The sequence below is a fragment of the Chaetodon trifascialis genome, chromosome 22 (assembly GCF_039877785.1).
Source record: "Chaetodon trifascialis isolate fChaTrf1 chromosome 22, fChaTrf1.hap1, whole genome shotgun sequence".
NCBI lineage: Eukaryota > Metazoa > Chordata > Actinopteri > Chaetodontiformes > Chaetodontidae > Chaetodon > Chaetodon trifascialis.
Window position 1 is genome coordinate 9,536,183 of NC_092077.1, and position 24,148 is coordinate 9,560,330.

A 24,148-nucleotide genomic window follows, 5' to 3' on the forward strand; every position below is an offset into this window, starting at 1 on the left:
ACAGAGACATGCTACACTGCTGTCCTCTTGGTCTCCACGAGACCACATCGTTCTGTGGAGAGAGCAGTTACTGTGCATGTCTATTGGTTACACAGCTGTGCAGGTGTCCAGGTAAAGAGAGGTATTCCAGTAATCTGGAATGTGAAAGCAACACTGGCACAAAGCCTGGTCTTTCTTGTCTTTGCATCAATGGCAGAAAATATTTTGTCCACCTGCTTCAGCGGTTGCCATGTTGGGAAAGTCATGAACAACTCGCCACTGTCACCAAGTGCTCACTCGTAGAGGAATTATTGGGTCTCTGTAGATTAAAGAGTATCGTCCTGAGCTGCTCTCTATGGAAAGTGTCCTGATATATCATGGACGACATGGACCCTTTGAAGAAAAGTTTTCACAAGCTGGAGGACTTCAGTTGACATGAGCTGTCTTCACCTATCAATACTTAGTCAGCCAGACTAAAAATGTAGAGCTTCGACTCAAAAGTCGAAGAGGATGAAAATACAATTGTCTCCACATTCTGACAAATTTGAGACGGCAGGATTGCCTCTCTTCAAATACTGTCATGGGTCTGTGAGACGAGTTTGACACATGCGAATCACCTCTCTGTCAAAATGAAAATGGCTGCCACACAACCTCTCTGTCTGTCTCTGCTAATAGTCACCTTAGCTGAAAAGGTACTCTATGGAGTTTTCTTGTAAACAACGTTTACTACACTGTGTGTATACTTGAGATGCAACAAATGTGTTGACTGCATTTCCTGTTGTATCACCACCATGAAACTGTGGGCAGGAATGTGTAAAGTACTGTTTCAGCTCCGTGCTCATGCACATACATCATGAATTCATTAAAAAAACTAGACAAAAGAGCTAATCAGTTCTCCGCCAATCAGCTCAGTGGCTAATAGGTTGACAGGATACGTCAAAGTCATGACAAGGTAAATTTTTACTCAGCGCGTGGAAGCTTTCTCAGAGTATGGAAAAATCAAATTTTGAGTGTTGTGTCCTTTCAGTGTGACTAGGCGCCAGGGTCAGGGAGACAAATGCTAATGCTAATTGTGCAAGGGCCAAATGAGCAACTTTCACTGGGATGAAATCATCAAAACCTTGAACCGTAGCACCACCAGCTGTCAAAAACTTGCCTTTAATCTTGGGGACAGTTTGCTTCACCAAAGATCAGCCATGCTGCACATTTTTCCTCCCATTGAACGGTGTGGTATTGAACTAAAGCACCGAAGAATCCATGCTGGGAGAGACTTTTCAAGTTTCAAGTTTCAAGTATGCAGGAGCTAATTGACACTTCGGGAATTTAACCACTAACGCTGAAATACTCCCCCATTTGCATGCAGCTATGGGACATTCAGCTTTGAATTGCCCATTTATGGAGTCGCTGGATGCTAACTTGACAGGAGATGAACACATTTATTTGTACATACGCCAAAAACGAAGAGAAGACGAGAGAGACAGAGGTCTATCGGTTCAGTGTAAGCTTTGATATACTGCAAGTGTTTTGGCAAAGTAAGAATGGTCATTTTATGATTATTTTATCACACAGATAAAGCTTCTGCAGTAAAACAGGGAGGAGGAGAGAAATAAAGAGAGGGAGATGCCGCATGCCTGTAGGTAGTGCATGCAAACAGCTGTTTAGGCTGAGGCTCTGGGGACAGTTTGAGTTGGGTAAACCTAACGTTTTCTGCAGGGGTAAGGAGTCTCTTGAGAGAAGTATGACAGGGCGGTTAAAATATGTTCAGCCTGTATGCGAGGGTGTGTGCGCATTACAATAAAGAGCATTTAACAAACAAGATTTAAATTTGTAGACGTGGTCTGTGTGTCTTAATGAAAACACGTGTGAGAAAAGTGTCTGCAGATATGTACATGTGAATGATCGCACGGTCTTTTGTGTTTGCTCTCTAAACGAAAGTGAGTGCATGCTTTTACTACTGTAATAGAGAAAATACACAAGGCCACTTTCAGTACAGTATGTGTGTGTTTATGGTACAGTGTGTACATGTGTGATATCCATCACCACCTACAGTGCTGCGTTTGGAAAGCTGGCCTTGCGGTTGTGGTTATCTGTGTTATGCGTCTCCTCTCACACGTCCAACCCTCGGCAGCATTAACACGTTTACAGTCGCAGGATGCAGAGCGGCTGTGGATGAGCATTCATAAATTCACTGGAGGGTTTTGGCACACTGAGTCCAAGAATTTCTCTTTCTTTCCATCTCCGCTTGTCCCTCTCGCAGCTTCATCTGTCATCTACAGTCTCTGTCTGTCTCTGCCTGAGACATTGGTGAACTGGTATTATTGACCGATACTGCACATAACAGGACTATCACGAATTCCTGTTTGAACTGAAAAACAATCAAATATTAAATATGGAATGATCTTTTCAATTATAATATGATGACACCAATCAAGTAATGTGAGGGATTGATGGAAAAAAATGTAGATGAAGGCAGCTTCCTTACGCTAACATTAGACTGTAGCATGAGAGGCAGTGCAGGCCCTGAGTGAACAGAAGTACATCAATTCTAAAAATATAGTTCAGGTTTAAGATGCATGGGTTGTATTTAAATTCATTTGAGCAAATTACTCGGTTAATTCTAAAAACTGCAGAAAAGAAATGCCAAAGATTTGTCGTAATTCAAAGGTTTAAGCAATGATTAGTATCATTGTTTTATAGGCTTCAATTTCTATTCATTATATGCTGCTTACATTTGTTGTTGATACTATTTAATACTAATTTTACTTCATAATTTTACTTACTAATTTTACCTTCCATCCTCAAAAATCCAGTATCCTATCTTTGCTGATGGACTTTTTTTTTTTTAATCTTTTCTTGCTGTTTCCTCTTGGCCCACAGTGCGGTAGCTTAGCCAACAGCTGCAGACTGTGTGTTCAGCTACAACACAAGGAGCCTCAGGGTCGGTTGTCTATGAATTAAATTTAGTACTTGGTTTAATTATATAGGATTTAGTCACGTCCACGCAGCCAAGCTTCTTTCTGTATTTGCCTGTCTGCATCCGCATGCCACAGTGTGACTATCAACCACAATGTCTGCTGTCAAAGTCGAGGTCTTCAGCTGCGACTATATATTCAAGGCAACATACGAGGTGGCCAACTGCATCAGACCTCAGCTCAATCTCAATACCATCTGCTTTCCGCTCACACTCTATCTCCTCCAAAACAAATTTTTGCAAGTGTGGCTTCGGCTCGAATGAGGGAAAATTTCACTGAGCTTGAGCTAAAGGTACTAATAGGCAAACCTGAGAGGCTGATGCCACTGTGGCAAGTGAATGCGGTGAAATAACGTGCTGATGGTTTTGAGGGTTAGGGCTAGAGTCCTTGAATGCCTCTGATGCTTTGTCATTAGTGACTTCAGATCTGGCGATCACACGCAATCCTCCCTCAAATCGCCTTACAATCTCCTCCGTGCTGACTTTAACGTTTGGATAAAAGACGAATCAGTGATGGGAAAATTTCACATCGGTGTAAAGAAAAGGCCTGAAAGTTAAAGATGTTAAGTTTCCATTCGGTGAAGAAAAAGGAGACTCCTGCATTCCCAGACAATGGTTCACATTCCATAACACCTCTCTGTGCCCTGTGAATCATACACAATGAGACAGATTGACTGAGGTTATCTGTTCACACACACACACACACACACACACACACACACACACACACACACACACACACACACACACACACACACACACACACACACACACACACACACACACAGAGCCAAGAAAATCTCAATGGAATACCTCAAATGCATTATATTTCACACAGTGCGAGCAGGCTACACTAAGTACTGCTGGAAATATCCAACCAGTGATTTTTTTCACAGAATCAGGGACCCGAAACCTTAAGTAATCCTAACTAAAAAAAAGCAACAAAGTCCTGACTTCCCTTACGATCTTGGTGAATATTTAAGTTTAACAGTCCTTGCTAATCTGCTTCAGATCAGCTCCACAGCTGTCAACTGTACTTTTTTTTCCAACTTAGCCTCTTAAAACCGGTGAGAAAAGCCAAGACAAAAACATACACGCAGACATCTCCCGTGAAATAACCAAAACAGTTAGCGAAAAACGTTAGGCCCAGCTCAAATTTCTCTCAAAGAGAGACAGCAGACAGATTGTAGACTCCATCCATCATTTAATGTGACAGAGGTAACGCTTTACATCAGGTTACAATCACTCCAGCCGGTGAGATACCACTGTGATGTGATGAGGTTTGTTTACATAATGCCACTGACTGCTTAGTGATTCATCTCCAAACTTAAGTATAACGCCACCCAGCTCTGTTTATGCACCACCGGCAGAGATACCTGCTCCACCTGCTGCATTGCAGAGGGAGGTCAGTGGCCAGCCCGGTGCCTCCGGGGAGGTCATGCAAAGGAGCAAAACGTGGAGGGGCCCCAAAACCAGTGGCTCTCTCTGTGATCCAGCAGGGAGTGATTCATCTCCTCAACAAAGACCCTGGTGGGGAGGCACATTTACTGAGTGTCATGTGAGTTTGGTACCTTTTAAATGACTTCACTGTCAGCCCAGTCAAGTCATTTCTTTGTATTTGCTCAAACTTTTTCTCTTAGTGGCTCGTAAGAGTTATTACTTAAAGTGAGACGAGGAGTAAGAAAGTGATTGATTTGATTTTGCATACTACTGCTGCTCCTGCTGCTGCTAGTTTTGCATTGATCACTGATCTGTGGGAGGCTCTTAAAGAAACTTGGCAGTTGGAGGGGGATAGATGGGTGGGTGATTCTCAGATGGGTTGGTTCTGCAGTGGCATCTGTCCTGTCAATGAGAAGGAGCCAGTAAATGTTTCCCTGACAGCAATGGCATCGTAGCTTACAACCCCTCTGATGTCCTGGGCACTAAGGAGGGGCTCTGTGGCACTGGCACAGATCCACCATCTTCCCACCTCATGAAGCTGTGGGGCATACAGGTTGCTTTCACAATTCTGTCTGCAACCTCTTCAGACACACAAAGCACCCTCTGATACAGCCTCCACTGAGTGGTCATGATGCCGAAGGAGCACTCAACCATTATCTTGGCGTGGGAAAGCTTGAAGTTGAAGACCCGTTTCACTCCCTTTGTTTACTCAGCATAGGGCCTCAGCAGGTCTCCTCTGAGAGGGAAGGCCTCATCTGCTGCAAAGACACAGAGGACGGGGCTCAGTTCCTCCGCACCAGGGAGATGGGTGTCTTCAGGTAGGTCCAGTGTACCTTGGCATAGAGCCTTGCCAAAAGTGGAGGCATGCAGCATTCCTCCATTGCTAGTTCTCCCATATGCTTCCACGTCAAATATCCGGAAACAACAGTGGGCATCCACCACTACGAGGAGAACAACTGAGAAGGTTCCTTCATAGTTAAAGAGCAGGGAACGACTGCAGGGTATGGCTTGAATTCTGGAATTCTTCTGGAATTTCCCTTTGCGGGACTAATAAATGGATATTGAATTGAATATTGAATTGAATCGAATGATAACATGCTTCTCATCAATTGCACATAGGCAGACTGCATGTACCACTGTGCAGTACCCCACACAGCTGAACACTATTTATAGTGCTTTGTTGCAAGGAGCCTATAATGTCAGACATATGTTATTGTAATTATTTTGTGAGTAGGTAAGTTTCAGCACCTATCATCTATTTTTTTCAAAAGGAACTCTAATCACTTCAATTTTCACTACCAGGGTTTGGATCAATTTAGTGAATGCAAAATTCTCCCAGAAACTGCTGCTTGTCATGATGGAAAAATCTTTTTCATTTAGTTCTCAGTAGGTTGGATAATACAACTTCTGAAAATGCAAAATGCTTTCAGTATTAGTGAATATTGATCCCAAACCTGCTCAATGCGAGGGATGACTAAAGCAAGTAGTTATTAAATAAATGTAATAAAATGAGCTTTTCTGTCAGAAAGGTAAAGACTGAGAAATGGGACATCTTCCAGCAACAGACATTTCATCAGTTCTTACCCACAGACCATAAAATACACAAGCAGGTGTGGCAGGCCTATTGGTTAAATTTCAGGTACTTGTACTTTACTACATTTATTTGATACCTTTAGCTACTAGTTTGTAGATTCAGAATAATAATGCAAAATATAATCAAATAATTGATGATGTATTATTTTGGACAGATTTACTGATCCATTCGTGAGGTCCACAAGCTACCCATTGTCTGTGCTCTGGAGATGGCAACACCAACCTTCTGGAGGAGTAGGTCAAATTGCCTCTTGGTTATCCTAAAACAGGCCTGGAACCAGGCTCCATCTCACTGTTTCTCTTGAATGTGTAGTGTGTGTCAGTTTGTTAGGAATAATGAATATCATCAACTCTGCACAATCTGATGGACAGTGTCATGCACCCACATCCTCCTTGCTCTACAGCTGTCAGATTGAGAAGTGACAGCGGGGACATTACCTCTATTAAACTCATTCATATGAAGTATGAGGGCAAGCATCCTCCGTTCGGTGCTCATAGTGAAAAAACAATGTTAAGGGATGATGGTAGTCTGTCATACAGCAGCGGTTAGAGTGGTGATGTGCTGTCATTGTACAAAAGTGCTTCATTACAGTGCTCCCCACTGCCTTATCAGCACTTTCCAGCCAGCCAGTGACAATTTCTTCAACTGTCGATATGCCATCTGATCACCAATCGGCACAATCCTTGTACATATTGTCACTCGAAAGACCGACTTCCTGGTTCAACTTTGAGCCATTCTACTTGCCATAGTTGCACTATTGTCCTGTGCTATGAGGGATTAGTGACATATCGGGTGTGCTTTCAGTCCTCCAAATAAAGTGGTTTAGATGATCTGTCTTTACTCTTGGCTTGCACACAACCAGTCTGATTGTCAAGATGTTTGTCTTTCTTGAATCATCAGAATTCAACTCAGAAACATCCGTAAATGATTCTTTAAAACACAGTGTAACTAAACTATACCCCTCATGACACTGTCTTACTCTCTCAGCATGTTTTGATATGCTCCTGATAATAAATAGAATTTGTTTCAATTATCTCTCTAACTGACAAATCCTTTTGGAAAGGAAGCTGTAGTTTGATACTTTCTAAACTCTTGTTGTCCTGATAAAAACAAATTGCCATCTATGTTGCACTCTTAAATCCTGTGTTTTATTTTCCACCGTCAGCGATAAACTTTGAGCACACTGTCATCTGCTGTATATTTAGACTATGACTCACTGTTCTTTTAATATGTTCTCCTCTCCTGAACCCACACATGGATGGGAGTTTTTGTGCTGCTCATCACACTTCAGGCTGCATTACATCTGAAGCTGTTATGGCCTTTCCCTCCTGTGGAGAGACAGCTGAAAACACCTGTGCTTCACCAGCCAGCATTTTCCTCCAGGCTGAGGGTGTGTTTATGTGTCCTTAAACCTCATGCCTGGAGCTAAATCACACTCAAATTGCAAAAAAAACCCATCACCCCAACATGCCATATCCATCATCTGAATCTCACAGCTTTTCAACAGCAGGTTTCAGCACACAGGTGCTCCATTTAAACTGCAAACATTTCATCTTTATTCTCATTCTTCAGGAGATCTAAGTAAATCCAGCTCCAGCAGGTTTCAAAATCTCACTTGAATCTCTTAACAGTTAACCACTGAAATCGGATGATAAATTCTTATTTTAAGCTGATGATCCAATTTATCAAATTAAAAAACTGGCCAAGAGGAGATGATGTAGCAGCTGGCTGAGAAAGAAGGCTTATAAAACACTGTCTTACTTTTAAATGTTGGTTTTAAGAGGGGCATTTGCAATAGAAGTTGGATTCTTGCTGCCTGAATCATAAATAATACTGTAAAAAGGCAACTTCTTTGTGAAACAGCAGCAAGAGCCAATGCAATTCCTCTCCAGTCTTTGACTTTTAAAAAGCCTTGTGTCCCTTTTAAAAGTGCACTTTCAGATGCTACACCCACAATCAGGCAGAATTGAGAGAAAGAGCATTCCAAAAAGTACATATCCCACACAAAATAGGGATGTTTGTACGGCATCAAAAGGCTACTGCTCACTGGCGGTGCTCCATATGACCAAATATGGAAGGAAAAAATGCTGCCTTTTCCCGTAACCAAACTGGGAAAAAGAAAAAAAAAGGGGAAGGTTTTCTTGCATGCTGTGTGCACAGTGAGATAGAGCTCTCACACTCACTACACAGTGGCCACAGAGTTGGCTCCCTCTCAAAACAGCATGACTGATGGTGATGTCGGACCTGCCGTGACATCTCAGCGAACACACACACAAACACCTGCACGACTCAGGAGTCATGAAAGAGAGGCACACCGATCCTTTCACGACGCTGACATTTCATTTTTAAACACACACAAAAGCTTTCTTCACTTTCACATATGAGCTCTATGCCGGAGTCTCAGCAGTGCACACTGAATCAGAGCCCCCTGGAAGGGAACATTCCTCTTGGTGAAAAAGCAGCCGTCTCAAGCGCCACAGTCCTCTGCTTAAGTTAGAAACGGTTTATTTATCTGCCCCCCCCCCCCCCCCGCCCCTCGCTATATGGAGCAGCTCTGACATTCTCCTGCCACGGCCACACTGCAAAGAATGTCTATGCGTGAATGTCATTTCACAAGAAACAGGGAGATGTAAAAAAAAGAAAAAAAAAAAAGAACAAAGCAATAAATAAAGAGACTCGTGTTTCTGTTTCTTAAGTCTTACTCTGAGACTTTAAGGAATAGTTCCACATATCCAAATTATTCCTTCTCTTGACAAAAGCTCAATCAAAAGATCAGAACTTTGTGTAGCGAGCTGGCAGTTAGCCTAGCTAGCATAAAGACTGAAAACGTGGAACCACTAGCCTTGCTTTGTTTGCTTCAGCCGGACAAAAACTGAAACATAAAAAAATTCAAAGTTATTGTTTTATGCTGGTTCATACTGGACTAGTTCTTAACTTATGGAACTTACATTAACACAGATTAAAATGGATGTAAACACTTAAGCTATGCTTGGTGACTGAGACTAAACTATAAAAATGCGATATTTTTTCATGGGCATCTTTTTACAACCTTAAAGTCGAGATGAAATGATAAATGCATTTTCAGTCTTTTTGGATCATATTCACAGTCACATTTTACACCTGCATCAATACACTTATTTGCTCTGAAGCCAAAAATTCAATGTCAAGATTGATACTGCTCTCATATCTGTGCATTAGAGATGAAGCTAAAGCAACAGTCATTAGCTTAGCTTAGCTTAAAGACTGGGAGCAGGGGGAAACAGCTAGCTTGGCTCTGTCCAAAGGTCAGAAAAAAATCACTTAGCTTAATTTGTTTGCTTTGTCAGTACAAAAAGCAAGGTGTAAAAGTAAGCTGTGGTTTTACGCAGGTGAGTGCTGATTCTCCCTGCTGCTAGTCTTTATGCTAAACTAAGCTAATTACCTTTAATTAACGTAAAATTAAGTGTAGCTGCATCTCCCTAAAGTGAAATAACCTGCTGATAGGCTGTTATGATGGTACCAGAGTTCCACTCGCATCATAATAATATTGTTGGGTTAAATTAAATAAACCACTGAAACATCTCCCTTTAGTACAATATTAACTCTTTACTTTTACATGCTTTGCGTTGCTGCACAGCCATGAACAAGGGAGAACAAAGTGATAAATACGCCATTCTCTCTCTTCTCCTGTTTGCACAGGATTCAGGCGGTTTTAGTTTTCATGACTGCAGCGCTCTTATGTAAGAACCTCCTTGAAAAAATACTTCTAAGATATTCTGGTGAAAATATCCAGAATGTCAAATAATCTCAATAAATATGCACCCCTGCACTTGACATGCGATATTAACAGTCTATTGTGTAATTCCACAAGGACATTACAGTCAAGCCTTCATCTTTTTTGTCACTCGGGACCGAACGCAATGTCATAACATGCATGCTACAAAGGGCTGAGACTGGAAACTACACTATAATCGTATCAAACAAACCAGGACTAATGAATAAATAAATGCAATTTTTCCACATCATTTTCCTGTCATAACAAACCAGTTATGATGAACACACAAGGACAACATCATCGAGTCGCTCGGTAGCCCAAGGTGCACTGTGACAACCTCTAACTCTATTAAATAAGATTGTAAATAATTAATGAAAGACAGATGCTGAATGAAGCCAAAGACAAAGGAGGTGACAGTAATCTCAATGCACTGAAAAAAAAAAAAACAGTCACAGAAACAGCTTGCACCATTGGTGATTGAAATATTTCAAATTTTTTGCAACAAACAGCATTTCTGGACTGAATACAAGAACATGTGACTTGTCATAAATCCCTTCCTCATCCTTCTCTCATGTCCATTTCCAAGGAAAAACAGCCCCCTCTTCTTCCTTTAGGACAGCCCATCTTGACACCTGCCTTCTGTCAGAGTAAATGAGGCCCGGGCTGGAGTCTGTGTCTCCTCAACAGGGCATTAATCTGCTACTAGTGAGCTGACCAGGGAGACTAGTGGAACCAGGGTGCTGATATATGGTGGGTTTTAGTCTAAGCACTGCTACTGCCGAGACCGCAGCTAGAGAACAGTTTATCCAGCTGATGGCAATAAAGCAGAATCGAATGGAAAAGGCTAAAAACAGAACAGGACAGAAATGACCTCTACTACGCTTGAAAACCTTACTTTCTTTCAGATTTGTGAGGAAAAGTTCAGCTTATAACCAGAAGCTGAAAGATCACAGTTTCAATCACTGCAAAGAGCCTGTGTGCCTGGCTGAAAAGCCCTTGGGCAAGATCCTGAACCTGTGCTTTTTTAATAAGTGAGTCGCTCTAGATATGCCCCAAAGCTCAACAATTAAAATGTAAAAGTATACGTGATTAGCATGATCCACAGCAGCCCTCAGCCTCTGGTAAACGGGCAATAACATGACATGCTGGAAACATTAAGTGGAACATAAAAATGTATTTCTCATAAAGCTTGAGAGGTTCCCGATGTGTTTCTCTAAGGCAAAAAAAGGAAAGAAAATGGATCTGCTGAACGTTTGTGACATGCCTCCTATAAAAGCCACGTTTTGGTCGTGGTGGACGTGTGGCTCTCCACGGCCGTAGAGAAATTACACTTTGGTGAAAAAAAGAGAGAAAAGCGGAAGCATAAAAAAAGGAACATAAACGGTGGAGTGATTTATGTGGCTGACCCAAACCACACTAAGAGAGAACGTCTTCCCATCATACCTTACATGGACACATACATGAGGTTAGAGTGAGGCTAAAACGCATGATGCAATGCCCCCACATACTGAGAGCCTGTTGAAAGCATGACAACTGAGTGCAAACCCTGACTTGAGTTTGCCTTTTATGCGCATGCATCACAGCCCCACCAGGAAAACACAAAGAAAATCACTTTCACGGAGGACATATTTATTTAAATCACTCCAAAACGTCATAAATCTTTATCTTTCTTGTCTTGTTTTAGCACACAAGTCAGTAAATCACAGAGCGGAATGCCAATTTTTTGAAGTGTGCTCCGAGGCTTTTCAAGGGTATTACATGACAAGGTATTTTTCAAAATAAGGGGCTGCATTCCTGGAGAGAGATAGGAGGAGATTAAGGAGCGGGTAGGCTGTGGGTGGGGTGGCGGGCGAGCAAGATGACCTGACCGAGAGGGTCTATTACTCACAGTGCATGTGGAGAGGTGGAGTGATCCCCTGGTGGTGCTTTCAGTTCAGTCTTACTGGGGGAAATCTGAGGGTTTCTTTAGGGAACACACAGACAAGACACTCACTGCATACACACAAGAAAAGGAATGATAATAGAGAGCTGCAGACAGTCTGAGATGTTTTGTTTTAATGCTATGACTCTCTCTCTCTCTCTCTCTGGGTATTCATGCGGCCCTGACATGCTCTCAGTGAGCTGATGCAGGGCCAAGCCATTTAATGGTGGATGTGCAGGGACTCCTCAGCCAGGTGTGGAGACTAAAAGACGTCTCTAGTCAGCACTCAGCAGACAGTTGATAAATGAGCTTCAGTGTGCATGACAGTGACCAAGAGGAGGTAATTGGTATTTTTAAGGTAAGAGGCATTGAACAGGTTCACGTTACACTCCCGTCTGTCACAGTTGGATTACCTTAAAGGTACTTTAAACAGTTGTGTTTACATTCAGTGTGTCTTTGAAGTAAACCTTTCGAGGCATTAATTGATTTTTTTGGCCACTTGACAGCAGCACAAAGATGTTACCACATTATGAAGTCGTTATGATAATTGTGTTAGCATATAGCTGCAGATTTAGCACACGTGAAGCAACATTAGTATTAATTTGGATACACGTCTCTCTCTCGCTCTCCTTAAAGCTCTGTTTTGGTCTACACCAACTCTTGTGGGTAGTATCTGGCTCTTCAGCTGCTAAACGCCATCTGTCTGCTGTTTGGCACAGGGCAGTTAGCATACAGTGTGTTTATCTGAGCTTTCTCACTGAAAACACTTGCCAGCTCCGGCTGGAAACAAATCTAATGAGAATCAAAACAGCGAACCAAGACAGTGAGTTGACAGATGCTAAGAAGGTCCGAAGCATTGAGGTGAAGTGAAGAGCTGGATGATAGTTATCTGTGGATTTGGCACTCTGAGCAGCACCTTTCACACAGTCATTTGATCCATTTTTCATCTAAAAAAAATGGAATAGTGCAGCTTTAAGGCCTAACAAACATCTTGAAAGCATTTCCTTTCTGAATAAATGATTTCAAAGATAATTTATGGAATATATTGAAATCTGCATTTTGGCTAGCAGTCATCCTATTCCTTTCCTTTTATGCATTCACACTTTTTTTTTGGCACATTACCATCATCAACTTTTGATCTGTTAAAAATGTAAAACCTTTGCAACTTGTTTGGTCTTCTTCTTTGTATTTTATGTCTTGCATTTGCTACAAGTTTGGATTAATCTACCACCCTCTATCATCAGCGAGGAATGCCTTCTCATTGCTTTCGTAACAGAGAGTTCGATGCTGCCTGTGGGTCTTTGTATTACATTTAAGACTGAACTTTGTGAATTTTACAGTAATACCTCTCTCCAAGTGAAAGTTGGAACACAGAGTGTGCAGCCACCACCGGGAAGAAAATACCGTAGTTACAGGAAGAAGAAATATTAGGACTGCAGAAATCAGCAGAAAATTCAGTGGAGTAAACCAGTCCTACTCCCAGTCCACCTCCACTGGTTGATAGATATGATGCCAGGAACTAGATATGTGTAGCTCTTTCATTCAGACAAAGATAAAATCCTCACGAATATCACAGCCCTGTGGAAATTGTGGCATTTTTCTCTATCTTTCAGTGGTCCGTAGTATCAAATTTCAAGATATTAAAGTATTAGCATTGCTTTTGAATCAGCCGGTGCACATTCTCCAAGTGACAGAGAGCTCACCTCTCCTTCCAAAGAATACATTCCACTCTCCTCATACCTCAAATCCTTTCAGGGCTCTACAGGGCCAAAGTTCACTAGCTTTACCAGATCTCATTTTCGTGCATGGCTGTGCTGGCTGTTATTATTAGCATGGCAGCTAGCCAGCTTGGACGGGTACACGTCTGCTGTCCCCCCTTGAGGTGAAAGGCCCAAGCCAGGGTCTTTAATCTGTAGGTATACAGTAGGTAATGCATGTCACCTTATACTCTGCACTCTGTGCAGGTCTGTTTGTACTGTGTTCATTGTTTTTGTCAGTCCAGAGGAAAAAATGACCACCAGTGCAAACACCAGAGACACAGTGGCAGGGCAGCCATTGTCAGTAGAACGTCTTGAACTGTGTCCTTCAGGAGAGTTACCCCTTGTCTGTCTCCATTTCTTCTCTCTATCTGTGGTTATGTGACTTTGGAATCCATTGCCAGAAATTCCAGGAAACCCTAGAGCTTCATGAGACATAACAAAGCTCGCTTCTCTTCCTCTGCCTTTGTCTCTTTCATTGAAGATTACACTCCATTTCTCTGTCTGACTTTTGCAGGCCTGGGAGCTCTGCAGCTCTTTTTCTCTGACAGCTAAAAGTAATTTTATTCAGTGGCTGATTGACTCATATCATCAAGTTTTAAATGCTGGAGTTTCTTACTTTAAATGCCTTCGCTAATTCTAGACCACTATTTAGAGCATGTAAGACGCAATCATCATTGAATGTCATTAGCATGATGTGGCATTTACCACTAAATTGAGGATAAAATTCAGCTTTAGAGGTTAATACATGTGTGGTACTTAAGCCTCCTAATTCCTAAATTTATTAGAATAACACATATCTTAGACAGCCATGAAATTGTAAATAATTGAGCAGTGCTCTTAGGAGGCTTCTCTGGTTGCTCCGTAGAAGTTGCTGCAAGCTTTTTTAGCTGATGGCAAAACTGGAAATGAGATTTGGTTCACAAAGCAGCAGAGCTAAATGGGAATAAATCCAAAACCACAGCCGTCCCCCGCCCCCGGCACTAATCTGTCCGTGGGGGTTCACCCATCTCCTTTCACTCGAAAAGTGTCTCCTCCATCTGGGTCAGCGCTGCTCTCAAACACATAGATGCATGTCTGAAGCCCCTCATACACACAAATACGCACCTACAGACATACCAATTCACCCCCACCCACCACCCACCTTGTGTTTATGTTCAGAGCTTGAGTGACTGGTATTTCATTTCGGCCTGCCCGGAGCCCTTTTGCACAGTTTGGCTTGGCCGGTGTACCATTACTGGTCATTAAGTCTAACCTGAACTAATAGGGGCCCATTTTCCAAGGTGGTCTCCCAGGTGGCTGTCACAGACGTGAGTGGCACTGTGAGGCTCAGGGCTCAACTCAGGCACACTGAGCCTCGTGAAAAATCTACTGGGACGCAAGCCAGACTACATCATACATGGGACGCAGACTCTTTGATAACAAGACCCCATTGTTCCAGGGGGGCGTCTGGGTGTTTTGTTTCTCATTAAGGCAGGTTTAATGAGGCCAGCCAGAATGGGCTCCCCATCCCATCCCTCCTATGCACTCCAGTGCATTCGTACCTTCTTCAACATGTGATCCAGTGAACTATCAACAATTCACCTAAAACCATTTGCTCAAAGCAGGTTCTTCCAAAATCACCAGCATCCTAAACACCTAATCATGATTTCTGCTTTAACTTATGCACAGCCCTAACAAATAAAGCCAAATCTGGCGAAAAAACAGGCTAATACACCAACATGTCTAACCAGCCAAGCGGTAAGCAGAACTTGATCGATAAATCGGCCTGGTTGATATAGCTTACTGCACATATATCTGATAGTCTGTAAATAACAAGACACTGGAATACAGAAATGCAAAAATTTTTAAGTAGTTTACAAACAGTGCTGCCATTACATAGGTTGTCCACTAGAGAGCAGTGATGAGTTTAATACAGTACCATCAAAATGTTCAGCTCAGTGCATTCTATCTTGGTCACTATTCTTAAATAATTAATGAATAAATAAAGGTCATTGTCAAAAACATTTAGGGTCAGGTATCGTGTGTAGTTACTGTACATATACATCCAAAATACAAATACATGTATACATAGTGTGTTCTATGTACGTGTAGCATGACTGGGCTATATGTTTGATTTCATTGTGCAACCTTATGTTGGCAAAAACTTAACGTTGATACCTCACTGCTACTTTTTATTTGAATTAGTTTTGTAATCAGGCAATATTGTTTTAGTTTAGTACAGTTTTTTTGTAAAGGGTATCATTTCACTTATTTATTAGTTTCATTTTCATATCATCAGACTCTGTCAGAGTAAACACCATGACATCAAAATGATGGCTATCGCATTTTAACATAAAACTGTTCCTATGATTTAGCTTTGCCCTCCTCCGTGTGACATGTGTCATCATTAATCAGAAGAGAAGGAGCCATTAGTCTAAATACGGGGGTAATTAATCCACGCTCACACCCCATTAGACGTCATGCTCAATTTGTGCAGAGAGCTGTGTACTGGGTAAATAAGTGGAGGCGATGGGACCCACAGCTATTATTCCTGTCGAGGCGCTAATGTGTATGTCCAAAAAAGCTTTGATCTCAACCACTTAGCACGCACACAGCTTACAACTGAAACTGGGAGGAGAATGAAATCTATATGAAATAACTGCATTCATGCGAGATGTTTTTACGTAGGAAATTTGTGAACTCTGCTGTCTGATCAGAGGATAATTGGACACATGTGTATCCCAGTTATAAAAAGTGTGACTGGGCTTTGGTATTAAAGCCAAACAGTAAGCCTCCAACAAGGTTAAACTGCAGCAGGGCACATAGTATGAATCATCCCTTAGTTTAATAAGTACCATTTGGCTGTCACCTCGGCGGCCGTAGTGCTGCTCTATTACAGTAAAGCCCCTCCGGTACAGAGCTGGGGTTATTCAATAAAAACCTGACTGAGTGTTTCTCCCAATCACCACTGGCAGAGCTCTGATGAGGTAAAGAGCTCTCCTATGCCAGCCTCTGTCCCCGCGGAGCACCGTCTGATTAAAATGGTTTTCTGAAGCCATATTTTTGTTCTCCTTGTCCCCTTGCCAGACCCGAGTTAAGAGTACAGAGAGAAAAATTGACAAATTACCTAATGCAGACTGAAATGAATCCACAAAAACAGATCTAATCGAGAAAAGATCTCCGATAGGTGGGCAGATGAGAGGGTTGGGTTTCTGCTTTTTTGAGAAATGGTTGGCGTCCATGTCTCAAAAACACAAAATTGTAGACATGTACCCGACATTTGTTACTGGACTGGAAGAAGGAAGATGGTTTTGCATCTCCAGCCAATCACTTTCAACCCCACTACACACACACACACACACACACACACACACACACACACACACACACACACACACACACACTAATCTAACCCCTCCCAACAGGGCAGCGACATGTGAAGTGGAAAGAGATGGCAACAGCGGAGTGGCCCACTACAGCCGGCTTTCTCGCCCTCCCGTCCTCTTGCCTCGCTCGTAATGCATTCCTGAGCAATCCTCAGAGGCTCGTATGTAAATGCCTGAGTATGCTTCTGATTAGGAGGCACAAAGAGTACACTCTATAAATGCACTCTTAAACAATTACCGTTGCTCCCGACTGCAGCCCCGACGCAGACCTCAGACTGTGCGGCTGCCTGACTGGCTTACCCGGGTGGGAAAGATGGATGCGGACCATTTCAAACAATGTGCCTCGCTATGAGACACATGTGCAGAGTCTGACTTCAGATACCAGACCGAGAAAAGCGTCGAGAAACATGATGAATGAATTAAATTTTATTTAGTGATGAAGCAAGTCTATTAAATGATTAGCTGTGACAAAAGTACATTCGTAACCCCCATTTTTGAACATCCTGAATGGTTTAAAGCTGTTATAATCAATATTTTTATATCAACAATGGGTTTTGTGAAAGGTGACGAACCCTCAGATTATTGTAACCCAACTCTGCAGGGCTATAGAGCATTTTAGCGTCTTTCAGCTCATTCTTTTGGTTTTAGCAATTAAATAAGCTCCGATAAACACACACAACTTGCCCAGCACAAAACAGTAGACAGGCAAAGTTAGTGACTAGCTGCTGAACGTAGTGGAGTGTTATCTGCTAAAGAGCCTGATATTTTTCTCAGTGAGTTGATGGAGACCAAAACAGAGCTAAATATAGGGTGAATATTGGACTTATGATCATCAGGTGACCAGAAACCCACCTGCTAATGTGTCTCTGTAACTGCTGGATGTGCAAATAGGCAACTTTTTATAAAAACATTTCATATAAGCTGAGATGGTTGTAATACGTCAGTGTTGTGTTGCAGCTTGTTTCCACTGACCCCAGGTGGTCAAAAGAAATAAAAACCCTAAGATCTAATGCAACTTTAAGTCACTAACAAAGCTGTTTTTACAATTGTAAGATGCATTTCTTTGGGTTTGGACTGCTGGTTGGACAAAACAACCAATTAGAACACACCACCATTGACTCTTGGGACTTCCACAGATTTAACAAACAGGTGATTAATCAAGATAATAATTGGCAGAATGGACGGCAAAAACAATCATTACCCGCAGCCCTAAATACATTCATCATGTGTGAGACCAGCTGACAACACCGTTTCCTCACACAAGACTTAAATAATTATTCAAATAATATACAACAGAATATAACAGCACTTGGTTGGAATAAAAAAATACTCTCAACTTTGAAGCTCTCCCAGAGAACAAAGCAGACTTACAGTAGAAGTCTGACTCATGTGAATAACCATGTAAGGACACAGTGATTGTTTTATGGGCATGAGGTAAGTCCTCACTTCCATCATTACCACATATACAAGCTCGATCTTTCTCTCGCCAGTTCTCACTCCCAGGATGGCGGGCATCCAATGCGGACTCTCCAAGCTGTCCTTCACATTCGCCATACGCACTTCAGCACACCCAGCACCTCAATAGCCACAAGCATAAATCCAGCAGGCCTATAACTGACCTACACACTGCCCTGTCTGTTTTCCCCTGTGCAATTCATAGAGCGGTTAACCTCGCTAACTGTGTAAACACATGACCTCACCGGTCATGTGTTTACACTCAATGGTATTTTTCACACACGCCGCTGGGATTTACATCACCTTATTACCTCCACGTTCCCTTAATTCCCCATTACCCAAAAATATGGGACTTTTAAAAGGCGATTTGACAGGCTCTTGATTAGCCATATTTGTTTAGCTTTGGATCGCTGTGGGAGGAAGAAGAGAGGCTGAGAGGAGAAGGGAGGAGGAGGGGCAGGTGAAGAGAGGACAGCGGGGGAAAGAATGGAAATCTGGCGATGAGCAGAAGCAGGGTGAAGTGAGAATGAACGTTATAGCAATCATTTCTTTTTGGGAGAAAAGGGCTGAGGCAGAATAGATTGGTGTTAAAGGAAAGGACAGAGGCGAAGAAAAAGTTAATGTAGCTGTTAGGAGAAAGACAAGTACAGCGGTTTCTCTGCCACAGGGACACACTGTGCATGTCTGAGGTCCCAGCGGGAGGACGCCAAAGGAAAACACAAGGCCAATCAGCTAACAGAGACATTTCCTGTGCTTGTTTTATCAGATGAGAAGAAGCCTAAAGGCTAAAAGTCCCTCTTAACAACGTTGTACACTTCTCCGAATAACCCGCTTTGGGGAACGAAGGGGAGAACATGCATCTTTGTAGGATGACATCAGAGGCGCTGCTTAGGAGCACTGACCTCACTCTCGCACAATCAATCATCCACAAAAACCCCATGAAATGTAGATCACGTGAGCAAGAGAGGAGGTTTTACCTTTAAAGATATAAAGCAAGGCTGCCTCATGAATTAAATCATCACCTCCTGAAGAAAGATATAGTCAGAGGGAAAAGAATATACTAGTTTTCTTCACAGCTATGAACCCTCTGGGGGAGCTTTGCATCTGGCAACCAGCAGATGGTGGGCCAATATGGCAATTACCAACACCGACATGCCATGCTGCCCAATAGGCAATCTGGCCTTGAGTGACAGCACTTTAAAGTCAGAAAACGACACGAGAGAGGGGCTGATCTAACAAACCCTCTTCATCAGAGTGTGACTAAAGCCTAGAGGAATTCAAACACAGGTCTTTCATGCCCACATGACTGCTTCAGTCAGGAGAATCAAAGTTTGAGAAATAGTTTGGAAAGAAAGGAAGTGAAAAGTCAGATCCTGGGAGGACAGCTCACTGTGTCATTCTTCATGCATGTATAGTGGACTGGATCTGTGGCTTGAAAATAGCTATGTAAATGTGGTTTGATTATAAAGACTTAATTTGGTGGTGAATCTATTACAGGCCAGGGTATGGGTCGACTAGAAGAGGGGGAAAAATGAGAGTAAGCATTCTCCATCACCCAAGAGACAACCGGAGTGTAATTGTGCAGTGAACAAATGCCAGAACATCCGAGAGCACCGTGGATATTCCCCTCCAGAACTTTTCCGTCAGCTTGGCTGCATAATGAGGAACAACAACTGGGTTCTTCTTTCTTAAAATGGCAAATAACACAGGAGTTCAGATTATAACACAAATATCTTACTGCATATTTTCCGGGACCGAAACAAACATCATCTAAGGTTTCATGCCCTCGTGTGACTTCACAAGCAATTAAGCAGCACTAGCAGATTTGGCTACCAACTTGTCGACTGTCATTGCTCAGTGAAAGAGTTAAGAATTCTTTTCCAACTCCAGATCAGCCCGTCCATCCAAGCTCACCATATTATACAACTTTAGTGTGCGGTTCTGGACGCAGCACATTCAAATTACATGCTATCGAATTCAAAGGCGAGGGGGAGCAGAGCGAGTACGCTGTGGGGCTCCAGTCCAGGGCCTAAGTCCCATGAGCACTAGCTGCACGTCAATTACAATCACTTCAAATGAGCTGAACCCTGTCCTACTCCTGCTGTTGTCCTGTAGACACATAATGAAAACCTAAGCTAACTTTATTTGAGGCAACCGATTGGCACTAATGACAAGGACGCCATTGATAAAACAGAAAGCACTCGTTTAGCTTGTGGTTGGTGGGGCAGCGTCTCTATCTCAAAGCCACATTCTCAGAATAAACAAACCTGCATAAAATTAAGCCATGAGGCGAAGAGACTAGAGCACAGGAAACATGGTTGACATAGTTTCACTGGTCCATTATGAGAAGAAACTAGAAAATAGCTCTGGCACCTGCTGAGCAGAAACAATGTATGTTTGGACGGACGTGTCAGCGAGCCATCGCTGGAAACTGAACCACATTTGGAAAACCTTAACACCAAACACAGTATAGGTAAACATCTGTTAAAAAAGAACAGAACAGTCCGATCATTTGTGTTAGAAAATTGTCTCTGCCAGTTTTCCATTCTATTCAAATTCAGCTTGCCACTTGGTTGGCTGCCTCAGCTCAGTGGTGGTAAGAAACTATTGCCTTGCAAGGAAACTCTGGATTCTTGCTTTGGAACTCGATACTGTGGTGGATTATGAGCATCTAGGATCAAACTGTAACAAAGCACCCAAATATACTGCATGCATGTTAACTCATACGTGTACACAGGCAGAGAGGTGAATGCACATGTTAATTGTGATGAGAATGGGGGACAATAATTACCTGGTTCAACTTTGATCAAGTGTATGAGAGAAGGGAGGGTGAAGCAGAGGGAGCCAGCATACAGTAACTAGAAGCCTTCACCGCACTGTGCAGTCCAGAGCCAGACTCCGGAAATGCATGGCAGTGTTCCCTACATCCTGCCGCCCCGCCCTAACCCTGGCTCTCGCCCCACACTGCCAAACCCCTGTTATCACTCTGTGCAATTACCTCCAGATTCTTCTGCACCCATATTATATCGTGCCAATTATAAAATCCCCTCCTAAGCACACTACAAAGCACTACATGCTTTTTGGTGTAAAGCCTGCACTTTTCTGTGTTTCATCCCAAAAATAGCTGTGAGAGTGTATATGTATGTGTGTGGACATGCATGCAGTCAGTGAGAGAAAAAAAAACAAAAAAACAACACTTGCTATGGGATACCTTGAAAGACAGAGTGGCTCAACTAATTCGACTAAACAGAAAATAGGATTTGATGAAAACATATGGAGCCAGCTATGACACATGAACATTACATGCAGTCGAGAACATGTGAAAAGCAGTTAGCAAGAGAGCAGTTTAAACTATTAGCTAAAAATAATGTCTAAATTGTTAAAATTAGTAGCATAGCAATCAACAGATGGGCTAATTAATCAGGCCAAGCTCTGGCATTTTGAGATAATCAACATTGGTTGCTTGCGCTCACGAGGCTGATTAAACATAAAAACGTCTGCAGACACGTCAGAGACAATTCACATTTCTTATTTTCAAAGATTTTTCTGTGTTTAAGTGAATGATTTATTCGTGTTACTGTATATGAATGTTCATTGGGACCAAAAACAAAGACATGCTGCTGGGTACTGATACTGTGTGGACGAACTTTGTTTATGGATTTTGTATTCAAATGTATGCAGTTGTGTCTCATTTGTTATCATTAAATTGCTGAATATCAACAGATGAAAAAACAAATAATAATAACTATAATAAACAAAAATAATTAATAATAACTATATTGGCATCATAGCCCATAGCCTATATCGACCACTAGTTGAAATGGTTCGCTAAAAATGGTGATGAAGCTGAAAGTAGAAGAAAATGGTTGAAACAGATGAGGGCAATAGATAGTTTAACCAGTAAGTGAATAGTAATAGATGAAGTTTAGATGCTTGGCTAAAGGTAATGGAGAAACAGCTGAAATATCCAGCTTCAGACACTCCAGATGGGAATAGCACAAATGCACAAACCGAACAAACCAACCTAAACTTTTACATCTCAATTGTACCAATATCCACCCACATTCTTCAGCTCCTCTGACGGGGCGGTGGGGTTATAAAAACTGCTTGGGACCACTGCAGAAGAAGACTGTTATGCACCGCATTCCAGAGACTATTCCAATCACCTGTCACCAGGTTGGGACTGCTCCTTTTAAGGAATGGCGGCCATTCTCCACGTGTTTTCCAAACTCTGCACAACTTATCAGATACAGTTTCATGGTCAATTACTGTGCTGTCTCTGCCTACAAGTGTTCAAAGAAGGAGAGAACCTACAGATCTACCCTCTGCGGCTCCCTCCCTCCACCCTCTCCCATTTTCCATGCTTCCATTTCACAGATACTACTATGTAATAAAGCTGAGATCAAAAGACTTGCTGGCACAACTCAAGTTCAATGAGAGCTGAAGAGAGCCATTTGCCTCAGGGGTGGTGGGATTGCAAAGAATGTGACACCTTGATTTGCTGAGAAGCGGATTCATCTGTGAGGGAGCGGGCTGCCTTTTTGCGAGGCTGCCCTGTGGCTTTATCTGCAGGAGATGCTGGGTCATTTTCATACACGAAAAGACAATTGCCTTCTGTACGTCTGCATGATCTGATCTTTGAGGGGAATATGGTGTGCTGGTAGCCTTATGGGGCCCATTCTTGGCCACATCTGTACACCCACCACATGTCAGATTTCAACAGGTTTACCCACATTGTGCAGTTATGGGGCAAGAACACCGCTTTCCTTCAGGGTTTTGAGGATGCTATGAATGTTATTAACAGCCACAAATATTGGATGTCAACGTTAAACACATCTGCAGTTTTCCAAGCCTTGAAAAGTTGGGAGTTACAGCCATGAGAAACTTGGCTGGCCCGGGGTTTGGAGACCCCCCCGCCGCCCTGGAGGCCTGAGCGCGCATTACAGGAGCGGACAAACGCTTTTCTTTGTGTTGTCCCGCGGTTAACAAAACATTTACATGACAGCGACCCACGGAAAAGTTCATTACAGCTCAGAGTCAGGAGATGACTTTGCCTTTGGTGAGCTGCCGGCGTGGAAAGCGCACAAAGAAGGAGCGGCGCACAGCCAAGATATCCAGAAAAGGATCCGCAGCAGCCCATGCGCACAGCGGAGACCCATGATGCGATCATCTTCCATCGTCAAGTCATGCATCGCGTTTTTCATACGCTTCAGCGTCGGTGCGTCATGGACTTTCTTCCTAAGGACGTCAGTGAGGCTGTAAGAGCTGAGTGTGCAGGAGGCTCAAAGTTTTGCTTACCTGTGGAGCTTAACGGGACAAAGTAGAGCTGTCGAGTCGAGTCTGAGGAGAGGAGAGGGAGCCAGTCTGCAGTCAGTCCTCCACTGCACTCTGCGATAAAAAGCAAACTGAATACCCACTCAAGCCCCTCCCTTTAACACATAATCACACATCCAGTCTGAGTTCAGCTCCACACTGCTCTGAAAACACTGAACCGCCGCTCAGACTGCGCCCACAAAGCATGTAGAAAGCCTGCTGGAGTCCAAATGAAACAGGGCAACTCTGCGAACAACTTGTGCAAAACTGTGCCCTTTTCTGGCTGTCCTTCGGGGGGGTCTCTGAGAGAAAAGCATCTGTCTGCAGCGATCAGATGAAGGTTTAATCTTGCACAGAAAGGAGGGCTGTTTGCCCTCAGCCAGGCAGCCCGACAAGCTTCCATGTTTATGTAACTTAATAAAAGAGGAAGCAATAAGGAAAATAAACATCAATAACTGAAAGTGACAGTCTACACATTCCCACAGATACCTCCCAATACATGATGCAAATGTAATCAGCCTTCACCGTGGATGATTTCTGGTTCCTGCTGCTCTTCCTCTGTGGATTATCTATTCAGCTCTATTGTATTGGGTCCT

The 24,148-nt window shown here is 42.7% G+C and overlaps 1 protein-coding gene across 12 annotated transcripts in view; it reads right to left on the reverse strand.

Annotated features, from left to right (window-relative positions):
• cald1a (caldesmon 1a) overlaps positions 1-23,674 on the reverse strand; it is a 56,370-nt gene extending 32,696 nt beyond the window's left edge. For all 12 annotated transcript variants that reach the window (XR_011603525.1, XR_011603524.1, XR_011603521.1 and 9 more), the window contains exon 1: positions 23,538-23,674. The gene's annotated coding sequence lies outside the window, so the exon portion shown is untranslated. The remainder of the gene's footprint in view (positions 1-23,537) is intronic.
• Positions 23,675-24,148: the final 474 nt, after the last annotated feature.